The sequence below is a fragment of the Pseudorca crassidens genome, chromosome 19 (genome assembly GCF_039906515.1).
Source record: "Pseudorca crassidens isolate mPseCra1 chromosome 19, mPseCra1.hap1, whole genome shotgun sequence".
Lineage (NCBI taxonomy): Eukaryota > Metazoa > Chordata > Mammalia > Artiodactyla > Delphinidae > Pseudorca > Pseudorca crassidens.
Window position 1 is genome coordinate 25,164,964 of NC_090314.1, and position 12,200 is coordinate 25,177,163.

Consider the following 12,200-nt stretch of genomic DNA (forward strand, 5'->3'; position numbering starts at 1 on the left):
GGCACCAGAGCGGATGGAGGCTCAGAGCCCTCCAGACCCAGACTCCGCCGCGGGCCCAGTTGCCGTCCTTTCGGCCCGCGAGCCCCTCGACCTGCACCTGGCCGCCCCCACCGGCGCCCAGCCCCGGCGCCGCCACCTGTGTGCCGGTGTGTCCCTCCACAGCTCCCTCCGACAAAAGCCCCGCCCCACCACCACCCCGCCCCTCTGGCGTGTCACCGCGGTTGGGTGCGGGAGCGGGATCGAGGGCAGGGGCCGCTTCCCCGGGCCTGCCGGCCACCAGGGGCGGGGTCCTGAGCTCGGCGGGGGGTGTGGGGGCAAGGGTGGCCTTGCCGGGGCTGAGGGGCCGTGGCGACTCAATGGTGGCTCCCGGTGGCTTCGGGCCGGCTGCTGTCGGGCAGGAGGGCCGGCCCGGGCTGCGGCCGGGCTGCGCCTAGCGCCGCGTGGGCGGGCAGGGCCGATGCCCAAGGGACCGCGGGCCCCGGGCCCTGAAGCCTCCGGGGCCACGTCCCTGTGAGCGACGTGCGGGATCTTGGGCGGGGCGCCAAGCGCCGAAGGGTTTGCTGGGTCAGGGCCGCCCTGGGCTGGGAGGTGGTCGCCAAACCCTCCGCCGCCGCCCGATACCCGAGACCTCCGTTCCCCCTGCCTGGGCGGGCGAGGGGGCCCTGCCGGGGCGGGCCGGCCGCCAGGCTGGCGTTAAGGCGCCAGCGCCAGCGAAACTGGGCCTCAAGAGGCCGCCCGCGGCCCCCCGCCCCCGTCTACGGCCATACCACCCTGAACGCGCCCGATCTCGTCTGATCTCGGAAGCTAAGCAGGGTCGGGCCTGGTTAGTACTTGGATGGGAGACCGCCTGGGAATACCGGGTGCTGTAGGCTTTTTGCCTCCCGCTCCGCCCGCCTTCTCCTTTACTCGCCCGCGGCGGGGGCCGCCGGCTCCGCCCCCGCCGGGCCGCGCTGCAGGCCCCACCTCCTCAGGCCCCTCCCACCATGGCGCGCGCCGGCGGGGGCGCTCCCCGCCGGCCCGGCCGGCCAGGCGGCCAGAAGGCGGCCCTGGAAGGCAGCCGCACCCCAGACGCTCCCGGGGTGGCTGGCCCGGACCCAGACTCCGCCGCGGGCCCAGTTGCCGTCCTTTTGGCCCGCGAGCCCCTCGACCTGCACCTGGCCGCCCCCACCGGCGCCCAGCCCCGGCGCCGCCACCTGTGTGCCGGTGTGTCCCTCCACAGCTCCCTCCGACAAAAGCCCCGCCCCACCACCACCCCGCCCCTCTGGCGTGTCACCGCGGCCGGGTGCGGGAGCGGGATCGAGGGCAGGGGCCGCTTCCCCGGGCCTGCCGGCCACCAGGGGCGGGGTCCTGAGCTCGGCGGGGGGTGTGGGGGCAAGGGTGGCCTTGCCGGGGCTGAGGGGCCGTGGCGACTCAATGGAGGCTCGCGGTGGCTTCGGGCCGGCTGCTGTCGGGCAGGAGGGCCGGCCCGGGCTGCGGCCGGGCTGCGCCTAGCGCCGCGTGGGCGGGCAGGGCCGATGCCCAAGGGACCGCGGGCCCCGGGCCCTGAAGCCTCCGGGGCCACGTCCCTGTGAGCGACGTGCGGGATCTTGGGCGGGGCGCCAAGCGCCGAAGGGTTTGCTGGGTCACGGCCGCCCTGGGCTGGGAGGTGGTCGCCAAACCCTCCGCCGCCGCCCGATACCCGAGACCTCCGTTCCCCCTGCCTGGGCGGGCGAGGGGGCCCTGCCGGGGCGGGCTGGCCGCCAGGCTGGCGTTAAGGCGCCAGCGCCAGCGAAACTGGGCCTCAAGAGGCCGCCCGCGGCCCCCCGCCCCCGTCTACGGCCATACCACCCTGAACGCGCCCGATCTCGTCTGATCTCGGAAGCTAAGCAGGGTCGGGCCTGGTTAGTACTTGGATGGGAGACCGCCTGGGAATACCGGGTGCTGTAGGCTTTTTGCCTCCCGCTCCGCCCGCCTTCTCCTTTACTCGCCCGCGGCGGGGGCCGCCGGCTCCGCCCCCGCCGGGCCGCGCTGCAGGCCCCACCTCCTCAGGCCCCTCCCACCATGGCGCGCGCCGGCGGGGGCGCTCCCCGCCGGCCCGGCCGGCCAGGCGGCCAGAAGGCGGCCCTGGAAGGCAGCCGCACCCCAGACGCTCCCGGGGTGGCTGGCCCGGACCCAGACTCCGCCGCGGGCCCAGTTGCCGTCCTTTCGGCCCGCGAGCCCCTCGACCTGCACCTGGCCGCCCCCACCGGCGCCCAGCCCCGGCGCCGCCACCTGTGTGCCGGTGTGTCCCTCCACAGCTCCCTCCGACAAAAGCCCCGCCCCACCACCACCCCGCCCCTCTGGCGTGTCACCACGGCCGGGTGCGGGAGCGGGATCGAGGGCAGGGGCCGCTTCCCCGGGCCTGCCGGCCACCAGGGGCGGGGTCCTGAGCTCGGCGGGGGGTGTGGGGGCAAGGGTGGCCTTGCCGGGGCTGAGGGGCCGTGGCGACTCAATGGAGGCTCGCGGTGGCTTCGGGCCGGCTGCTGTCGGGCAGGAGGGCCGGCCCGGGCTGCGGCCGGGCTGCGCCTAGCGCCGCGTGGGCGGGCAGGGCCGATGCCCAAGGGACCGCGGGCCCCGGGCCCTGAAGCCTCCGGGGCCACGTCCCTGTGAGCGACGTGCGGGATCTTGGGCGGGGCGCCAAGCGCCGAAGGGTTTGCTGGGTCACGGCCGCCCTGGGCTGGGAGGTGGTCGCCAAACCCTCCGCCGCCGCCCGATACCCGAGACCTCCGTTCCCCCTGCCTGGGCGGGCGAGGGGGCCCTGCCGGGGCGGGCTGGCCGCCAGGCTGGCGTTAAGGCGCCAGCGCCAGCGAAACTGGGCCTCAAGAGGCCGCCCGCGGCCCCCCGCCCCCGTCTACGGCCATACCACCCTGAACGCGCCCGATCTCGTCTGATCTCGGAAGCTAAGCAGGGTCGGGCCTGGTTAGTACTTGGATGGGAGACCGCCTGGGAATACCGGGTGCTGTAGGCTTTTTGCCTCCCGCTCCGCCCGCCTTCTCCTTTACTCGCCCGCGGCGGGGGGGCCGCCGGCTCCGCCCCCGCCGAGCCCCGCTGCAGGCAGTAGGCAAGGTGGTTTACCTGCCCGAGCAGGAAGCTTGGGCGATGGCAGAAGTGGGAAGAAACTCTTGAGCACAGGTTCTTGGGATCCACGGAGCAGCGCATGCACATGCGATGGGTGCCTACACAGCTGGCTTGCTTGTCTGTGGGGAAAGGCGAGATGGGTCAGGGCCTGGGTTCCTGAGGGGCTGAGAATCAAGGCAGGGATAGAAGAAAGGGGACAGGCCCACATCCCCTGAACCCACGCCGGCGCCCACTCACCTTTGTGGAAAATACGATTGAAAAGTGCCCTCAAGAATCTCTTCAGATGCCTCCAGAGTTGAGGGAAGAAGGGGAGGGGGGAGGCCGGGAGCAGGGTGAGCCCTGAAATCCAACCCTTGTCCGGTCACACCCCAGCAGCCCTCCCACCTCAGCCCCTTCAAGACCCCAGGGCTCCCCCAACCGCGCTGCACAGATCCTGCCCTGACCATAGTCACCATGTTGATCCCCACGTTGAGCAAGATGAAGCTGACCGGGATCAGAAGAATTGAGTATCCTTGCTCCTGGCATTTCCTGGGGATGGGGCCAGTGAACGGCTCGGCTCGGTAGTAGTTTCGCTCACCCATGGCCGTTGGTCCCAGGACTGCCTGGGCCCTCTGCCCTCCAGTTTTAACTGGGAGCCAGACTGGGTCATAATGGGGCAGGTGGTGAGGTCACAGTGAGGGAGGGGGATGAAAAGGAGGGCCCAGAGTGGCATTCCCTGGTAACCAGGGTCAGGTAAGCTGAGCCTGGACAGTCAAACAGGGCCCGGTGGCCGGCATACATCCCCTCGAGCGGTCATTCATTCGCTCACCGCCCGCTGACTCACTTGTTCAAATGACACATTGCGTCTCTTGGCCCCTCTTGAGACTAGGAAGACCTTGGCCTCAGAGGCCTGCTGAAGGCCTGGCTGGAGTCCAGAGCCTCAGCCTTCTTCATGCCCTTCACTGGGCCTGGAGCTGGACCTGCCCAGATGTGGAACCTCCCAGTTTGGAAGCAACTTCTTGTATGAGGCTCTCTGTGGACAGGGACAGCTGAGACACAGAGGAGGTGCCCAGAGACCAGGGGTTTGGAGTCTGCAGCTGCAGATGTACTTAGTGCATGGTATAGGACCAGGAGGGGCCTGCTGGCACAACTGTGGCCACTAAACCAAAGGGACCCTCAGGCCAAGAAGGGGACACTGGCTTCTTATTGCAGGAAGCCAAGCGCAGGGACCCAGGCTGGCAGAAGGAGTGGCGCTTCCAAGCCACAGACCACCAATGTTTCCTGGACTCTGGCGCTCTTTATTCCTCTCTCCATGCCCTGCCGCCCCCTGCCCCTGCCCCCATTTGCTGCTGGTAAGTTCATTTTCCCAGTCTGGCTCCCGTGCAGAGAGGGCCTGGAGGCCGAGGTGGAAGGTAGCAGCGAGTTGGCCCACGCTTGGCCCTCCTGCGGTTGCCGCTTCAGCACCAGACTGTCATACACCTGGTAGTTGGCATTGCCTCCCGGGTTCCGGCTGAGTGGCATGAAGGTGGGCGGGGGTGGAGGGTGCTCGGTAGCCTGGACGTCGGGCAGGAGGTCAGAGGGGCGGAGGAGCAGCGCTGAGCTGGGAGCCGGGGCCCGCTGGTCCGAGGCCTCGGCCAGTACCGTGAGGGAGGCGGAGGTGGCCACAGGGCGCCGCAAGGGCAGGATCTCAGCCCATTCGGCCGCCGGGTGCCGCACCTCGTGGGGATCGCGGGAGTAATCCAAGTGTCCCGCGGAGGGATGCAGGCTGCGGTTGGACTCGCTGTGAGCACAGCTGGGGAGGCTACGTCTGTGGGCCGGTGGGGTGTCACGCTACCAGGCATCGGGCCGGTAGACCCGAGGCACCAGAGCGGACGGAGGCTCAGAGCCCTCCAGACCCAGACTCCGCCGCGGGCCCAGTTGCCGTCCTTTCGGCCCGCGAGCCCCTCGACCTGCACCTGGCCGCCCCCACCGGCGCCCAGCCCCGGCGCCGCCACCTGTGTGCCGGTGTGTCCCTCCACAGCTCCCTCCGACAAAAGCCCCGCCCCACCACCACCCCGCCCCTCTGGCGTGTCACCGCGGTTGGGTGCGGGAGCGGGATCGAGGGCAGGGGCCGCTTCCCCGGGCCTGCCGGCCACCAGGGGCGGGGTCCTGAGCTCGGCGGGGGGTGTGGGGGCAAGGGTGGCCTTGCCGGGGCTGAGGGGCCGTGGCGACTCAATGGAGGCTCGCGGTGGCTTCGGGCCGGCTGCTGTCGGGCAGGAGGGCCGGCCCGGGCTGCGGCCGGGCTGCGCCTAGCGCCGCGTGGGCGGGCAGGGCCGATGCCCAAGGGACCGCGGGCCCCGGGCCCTGAAGCCTCCAGGGCCACGTCCCTGTGAGCGACGTGCGGGATCTTGGGCGGGGCGCCAAGCGCCGAAGGGTTTGCTGGGTCAGGGCCGCCCTGGGCTGGGAGGTGGTCGCCAAACCCTCCGCCGCCGCCCGATACCCGAGACCTCCGTTCCCCCTGCCTGGGCGGGCGAGGGGGCCCTGCCGGGGCGGGCCGGCCGCCAGGCTGGCGTTAAGGCGCCAGCGCCAGCGAAACTGGGCCTCAAGAGGCCGCCCGCGGCCCCCCGCCCCCGTCTACGGCCATACCACCCTGAACGCGCCCGATCTCGTCTGATCTCGGAAGCTAAGCAGGGTCGGGCCTGGTTAGTACTTGGATGGGAGACCGCCTGGGAATACCGGGTGCTGTAGGCTTTTTGCCTCCCGCTGCGCCCGCCTTCTCCTTTACTCGCCCGCGGCGGGGGCCGCCGGCTCCGCCCCCGCCGGGCCGCGCTGCAGGCCCCACCTCCTCAGGCCCCTCCCACCATGGCGCGCGCCGGCGGGGGCGGTCCCCGCCGGCCCGGCCGGCCAGGCGGCCAGAAGGCGGCCCTGGAAGGCAGCCGCACCCCAGACGCTCCCGGGGTGGCTGGCCCGGACCCAGACTCCGCCGCGGGCCCAGTTGCCGTCCTTTCGGCCCGCGAGCCCCTCGACCTGCACCTGGCCGCCCCCACCGGCGCCCAGCCCCGGCGCCGCCACCTGTGTGCCGGTGTGTCCCTCCACAGCTCCCTCCGACAAAAGCCCCGCCCCACCACCACCCCGCCCCTCTGGCGTGTCAACGCGGCCGGGTGCGGGAGCGGGATCGAGGGCAGGGGCCGCTTCCCCGGGCCTGCCGGCCACCAGGGGCGGGGTCCTGAGCTCGGCGGGGGGTGTGGGGGCAAGGGTGGCCTTGCCGGGGCTGAGGGGCCGTGGCGACTCAATGGAGGCTCGCGGTGGCTTCGGGCCGGCTGCTGTCGGGCAGGAGGGCCGGCCCGGGCTGCGGCCGGGCTGCGCCTAGCGCCGCGTGGGCGGGCAGGGCCGATGCCCAAGGGACCGCGGGCCCCGGGCCCTGAAGCCTCCGGGGCCACGTCCCTGTGAGCGACGTGCGGGATCTTGGGCGGGGCGCCAAGCGCCGAAGGGTTTGCTGGGTCACGGCCGCCCTGGGCTGGGAGGTGGTCGCCAAACCCTCCGCCGCCGCCCGATACCCGAGACCTCCGTTCCCCCTGCCTGGGCGGGCGAGGGGGCCCTGCCGGGGCGGGCTGGCCGCCAGGCTGGCGTTAAGGCGCCAGCGCCAGCGAAACTGGGCCTCAAGAGGCCGCCCGCGGCCCCCCGCCCCCGTCTACGGCCATACCACCCTGAACGCGCCCGATCTCGTCTGATCTCGGAAGCTAAGCAGGGTCGGGCCTGGTTAGTACTTGGATGGGAGACCGCCTGGGAATACCGGGTGCTGTAGGCTTTTTGCCTCCCGCTCCGCCCGCCTTCTCCTTTACTCGCCCGCGGCGGGGGGGCCGCCGGCTCCGCCCCCGCCGAGCCCCGCTGCAGGCAGTAGGCAAGGTGGTTTACCTGCCCGAGCAGGAAGCTTGGGCGATGGCAGAAGTGGGAAGAAACTCTTGAGCACAGGTTCTTGGGATCCACGGAGCAGCGCATGCACATGCGATGGGTGCCTACACAGCTGGCTTGCTTGTCTGTGGGGAAAGGCGAGATGGGTCAGGGCCTGGGTTCCTGAGGGGCTGAGAATCAAGGCAGGGATAGAAGAAAGGGGACAGGCCCACATCCCCTGAACCCACGCCGGCGCCCACTCACCTTTGTGGAAAATACGATTGAAAAGTGCCCTCAAGAATCTCTTCAGATGCCTCCAGAGTTGAGGGAAGAAGGGGAGGGGGGAGGCCGGGAGCAGGGTGAGCCCTGAAATCCAACCCTTGTCCAGTCACACCCCAGCAGCCCTCCCACCTCAGCCCCTTCAAGACCCCAGGGCTCCCCCAACCGCGCTGCACAGATCCTGCCCTGACCATAGTCACCATGTTGATCCCCACGTTGAGCAAGATGAAGCTGACCGGGATCAGAAGAATTGAGTATCCTTGCTCCTGGCATTTCCTGGGGATGGGGCCAGTGAACGGCTCGGCTCGGTAGTAGTTTCGCTCACCCATGGCCGTTGGTCCCAGGACTGCCTGGGCCCTCTGCCCTCCAGTTTTAACTGGGAGCCAGACTGGGTCATAATGGGGCAGGTGGTGAGGTCACAGTGAGGGAGGGGGATGAAAAGGAGGGCCCAGAGTGGCATTCCCTGGTAACCAGGGTCAGGTAAGCTGAGCCTGGACAGTCAAACAGGGCCCGGTGGCCGGCATACATCCCCTCGAGCGGTCATTCATTCGCTCACCGCCCGCTGACTCACTTGTTCAAATGACACATTGCGTCTCTTGGCCCCTCTTGAGACTAGGAAGACCTTGGCCTCAGAGGCCTGCTGAAGGCCTGGCTGGAGTCCAGAGCCTCAGCCTTCTTCATGCCCTTCACTGGGCCTGGAGCTGGACCTGCCCAGATGTGGAACCTCCCAGTTTGGAAGCAACTTCTTGTATGAGGCTCTCTGTGGACAGGGACAGCTGAGACACAGAGGAGGTGCCCAGAGACCAGGGGTTTGGAGTCTGCAGCTGCAGATGTACTTAGTGCATGGTATAGGACCAGGAGGGGCCTGCTGGCACAACTGTGGCCACTAAACCAAAGGGACCCTCAGGCCAAGAAGGGGACACTGGCTTCTTATTGCAGGAAGCCAAGCGCAGGGACCCAGGCTGGGAGAAGGAGTGGCACTTCCAAGCCACAGACCACCAATGTTTCCTGGACTCTGGCGCTCTTTATTCCTCTCTCCATGCCCTGCCGCCCCCTGCCCCTGCCCCCATTTGCTGCTGGTAAGTTCATTTTCCCAGTCTGGCTCCCGTGCAGAGAGGGCCTGGAGGCCGAGGTGGAAGGTAGCAGCGAGTTGGCCCACGCTTGGCCCTCCTGCGGTTGCCGCTTCAGCACCAGACTGTCATACACCTGGTAGTTGGCATTGCCTCCCGGGTTCCGGCTGAGTGGCATGAAGGTGGGCGGGGGTGGAGGGTGCTCGGTAGCCTGGACGTCGGGCAGGAGGTCAGAGGGGCGGAGGAGCAGCACTGAGCTGGGAGCCGGGGCCCGCTGGTCCGAGGCCTCGGCCAGTACCGTGAGGGAGGCGGAGGTGGCCACAGGGCGCCGCAAGGGCAGGATCTCAGCCCATTCGGCCGCCGGGTGCCGCACCTCGTGGGGATCGCGGGAGTAATCCAAGTGTCCCGCGGAGGGATGCAGGCTGCGGTTGGACTCGCTGTGAGCACAGCTGGGGAGGCTACGTCTGTGGGCCGGTGGGGTGTCACGCTACCAGGCATCGGGCCGGTAGACCCGAGGCACCAGAGCGGACGGAGGCTCAGAGCCCTCCAGACCCAGACTCCGCCGCGGGCCCAGTTGCCGTCCTTTCGGCCCGCGAGCCCCTCGACCTGCACCTGGCCGCCCCCACCGGCGCCCAGCCCCGGCGCCGCCACCTGTGTGCCGGTGTGTCCCTCCACAGCTCCCTCCGACAAAAGCCCCGCCCCACCACCACCCCGCCCCTCTGGCGTGTCACCGCGGTTGGGTGCGGGAGCGGGATCGAGGGCAGGGGCCGCTTCCCCGGGCCTGCCGGCCACCAGGGGCGGGGTCCTGAGCTCGGCGGGGGGTGTGGGGGCAAGGGTGGCCTTGCCGGGGCTGAGGGGCCGTGGCGACTCAATGGAGGCTCGCGGTGGCTTCAGGCCGGCTGCTGTCGGGCAGGAGGGCCGGCCCGGGCTGCGGCCGGGCTGCGCCTAGCGCCGCGTGGGCGGGCAGGGCCGATGCCCAAGGGACCGCGGGCCCCGGGCCCTGAAGCCTCCGGGGCCACGTCCCTGTGAGCGACGTGCGGGATCTTGGGCGGGGCGCCAAGCGCCGAAGGGTTTGCTGGGTCAGGGCCGCCCTGGGCTGGGAGGTGGTCGCCAAACCCTCCGCCGCCGCCCGATACCCGAGACCTCCGTTCCCCCTGCCTGGGCGGGCGAGGGGGCCCTGCCGGGGCGGGCCGGCCGCCAGGCTGGCGTTAAGGCGCCAGCGCCAGCGAAACTGGGCCTCAAGAGGCCGCCCGCGGCCCCCCGCCCCCGTCTACGGCCATACCACCCTGAACGCGCCCGATCTCGTCTGATCTCGGAAGCTAAGCAGGGTCGGGCCTGGTTAGTACTTGGATGGGAGACCGCCTGGGAATACCGGGTGCTGTAGGCTTTTTGCCTCCCGCTGCGCCCGCCTTCTCCTTTACTCGCCCGCGGCGGGGGCCGCCGGCTCCGCCCCCGCCGGGCCGCGCTGCAGGCCCCACCTCCTCAGGCCCCTCCCACCATGGCGCGCGCCGGCGGGGGCGGTCCCCGCCGGCCCGGCCGGCCAGGCGGCCAGAAGGCGGCCCTGGAAGGCAGCCGCACCCCAGACGCTCCCGGGGTGGCTGGCCCGGACCCAGACTCCGCCGCGGGCCCAGTTGCCGTCCTTTCGGCCCGCGAGCCCCTCGACCTGCACCTGGCCGCCCCCACCGGCGCCCAGCCCCGGCGCCGCCACCTGTGTGCCGGTGTGTCCCTCCACAGCTCCCTCCGACAAAAGCCCCGCCCCACCACCACCCCGCCCCTCTGGCGTGTCAACGCGGCCGGGTGCGGGAGCGGGATCGAGGGCAGGGGCCGCTTCCCCGGGCCTGCCGGCCACCAGGGGCGGGGTCCTGAGCTCGGCGGGGGGTGTGGGGGCAAGGGTGGCCTTGCCGGGGCTGAGGGGCCGTGGCGACTCAATGGAGGCTCGCGGTGGCTTCGGGCCGGCTGCTGTCGGGCAGGAGGGCCGGCCCGGGCTGCGGCCGGGCTGCGCCTAGCGCCGCGTGGGCGGGCAGGGCCGATGCCCAAGGGACCGCGGGCCCCGGGCCCTGAAGCCTCCGGGGCCACGTCCCTGTGAGCGACGTGCGGGATCTTGGGCGGGGCGCCAAGCGCCGAAGGGTTTGCTGGGTCACGGCCGCCCTGGGCTGGGAGGTGGTCGCCAAACCCTCCGCCGCCGCCCGATACCCGAGACCTCCGTTCCCCCTGCCTGGGCGGGCGAGGGGGCCCTGCCGGGGCGGGCTGGCCGCCAGGCTGGCGTTAAGGCGCCAGCGCCAGCGAAACTGGGCCTCAAGAGGCCGCCCGCGGCCCCCCGCCCCCGTCTACGGCCATACCACCCTGAACGCGCCCGATCTCGTCTGATCTCGGAAGCTAAGCAGGGTCGGGCCTGGTTAGTACTTGGATGGGAGACCGCCTGGGAATACCGGGTGCTGTAGGCTTTTTGCCTCCCGCTCCGCCCGCCTTCTCCTTTACTCGCCCGCGGCGGGGGGGCCGCCGGCTCCGCCCCCGCCGAGCCCCGCTGCAGGCAGTAGGCAAGGTGGTTTACCTGCCCGAGCAGGAAGCTTGGGCGATGGCAGAAGTGGGAAGAAACTCTTGAGCACAGGTTCTTGGGATCCACGGAGCAGCGCATGCACATGCGATGGGTGCCTACACAGCTGGCTTGCTTGTCTGTGGGGAAAGGCGAGATGGGTCAGGGCCTGGGTTCCTGAGGGGCTGAGAATCAAGGCAGGGATAGAAGAAAGGGGACAGGCCCACATCCCCTGAACCCACGCCGGCGCCCACTCACCTTTGTGGAAAATACGATTGAAAAGTGCCCTCAAGAATCTCTTCAGATGCCTCCAGAGTTGAGGGAAGAAGGGGAGGGGGGAGGCCGGGAGCAGGGTGAGCCCTGAAATCCAACCCTTGTCCGGTCACACCCCAGCAGCCCTCCCACCTCAGCCCCTTCAAGACCCCAGGGCTCCCCCAACCGCGCTGCACAGATCCTGCCCTGACCATAGTCACCATGTTGATCCCCACGTTGAGCAAGATGAAGCTGACCGGGATCAGAAGAATTGAGTATCCTTGCTCCTGGCATTTCCTGGGGATGGGGCCAGTGAACGGCTCGGCTCGGTAGTAGTTTCGCTCACCCATGGCCGTTGGTCCCAGGACTGCCTGGGCCCTCTGCCCTCCAGTTTTAACTGGGAGCCAGACTGGGTCATAATGGGGCAGGTGGTGAGGTCACAGTGAGGGAGGGGGATGAAAAGGAGGGCCCAGAGTGGCATTCCCTGGTAACCAGGGTCAGGTAAGCTGAGCCTGGACAGTCAAACAGGGCCCGGTGGCCGGCATACATCCCCTCGAGCGGTCATTCATTCGCTCACCGCCCGCTGACTCACTTGTTCAAATGACACATTGCGTCTCTTGGCCCCTCTTGAGACTAGGAAGACCTTGGCCTCAGAGGCCTGCTGAAGGCCTGGCTGGAGTCCAGAGCCTCAGCCTTCTTCATGCCCTTCACTGGGCCTGGAGCTGGACCTGCCCAGATGTGGAACCTCCCAGTTTGGAAGCAACTTCTTGTATGAGGCTCTCTGTGGACAGGGACAGCTGAGACACAGAGGAGGTGCCCAGAGACCAGGGGTTTGGAGTCTGCAGCTGCAGATGTACTTAGTGCATGGTATAGGACCAGGAGGGGCCTGCTGGCACAACTGTGGCCACTAAACCAAAGGGACCCTCAGGCCAAGAAGGGGACACTGGCTTCTTATTGCAGGAAGCCAAGCGCAGGGACCCAGGCTGGGAGAAGGAGTGGCACTTCCAAGCCACAGACCACCAATGTTTCCTGGACTCTGGCGCTCTTTATTCCTCTCTCCATGCCCTGCCGCCCCCTGCCCCTGCCCCCATTTGCTGCTGGTAAGTTCATTTTCCCAGTCT

General features: G+C 69.7%; 7 non-coding genes across 7 annotated transcripts; all 7 read left to right on the forward strand.

Moving 5' to 3' along the window:
* The first annotated feature begins 753 nt into the window (after positions 1-753).
* LOC137213389 (5S ribosomal RNA) lies at positions 754-872 on the forward strand. Its single transcript, XR_010938029.1, has one exon. It is a non-coding gene; the product is annotated as a 5S ribosomal RNA (ribosomal RNA).
* Positions 873-1,810: 938 nt separating this feature from the next.
* Positions 1,811-1,929, forward strand: LOC137213390 (5S ribosomal RNA). Its single transcript, XR_010938030.1, has one exon. It is a non-coding gene; the product is annotated as a 5S ribosomal RNA (ribosomal RNA).
* A 938-nt stretch (positions 1,930-2,867) lies between these two features.
* LOC137213391 (5S ribosomal RNA) lies at positions 2,868-2,986 on the forward strand. Its single transcript, XR_010938031.1, has one exon. It is a non-coding gene; the product is annotated as a 5S ribosomal RNA (ribosomal RNA).
* A 2,700-nt stretch (positions 2,987-5,686) lies between these two features.
* On the forward strand, positions 5,687-5,805 carry LOC137213393 (5S ribosomal RNA). Its single transcript, XR_010938032.1, has one exon. It is a non-coding gene; the product is annotated as a 5S ribosomal RNA (ribosomal RNA).
* Positions 5,806-6,743: 938 nt separating this feature from the next.
* Positions 6,744-6,862, forward strand: LOC137213394 (5S ribosomal RNA). Its single transcript, XR_010938033.1, has one exon. It is a non-coding gene; the product is annotated as a 5S ribosomal RNA (ribosomal RNA).
* A 2,700-nt stretch (positions 6,863-9,562) lies between these two features.
* On the forward strand, positions 9,563-9,681 carry LOC137213395 (5S ribosomal RNA). The gene has a single exon (XR_010938034.1). It is a non-coding gene; the product is annotated as a 5S ribosomal RNA (ribosomal RNA).
* Positions 9,682-10,619: 938 nt separating this feature from the next.
* On the forward strand, positions 10,620-10,738 carry LOC137213396 (5S ribosomal RNA). Its single transcript, XR_010938035.1, has one exon. It is a non-coding gene; the product is annotated as a 5S ribosomal RNA (ribosomal RNA).
* Positions 10,739-12,200: the final 1,462 nt, after the last annotated feature.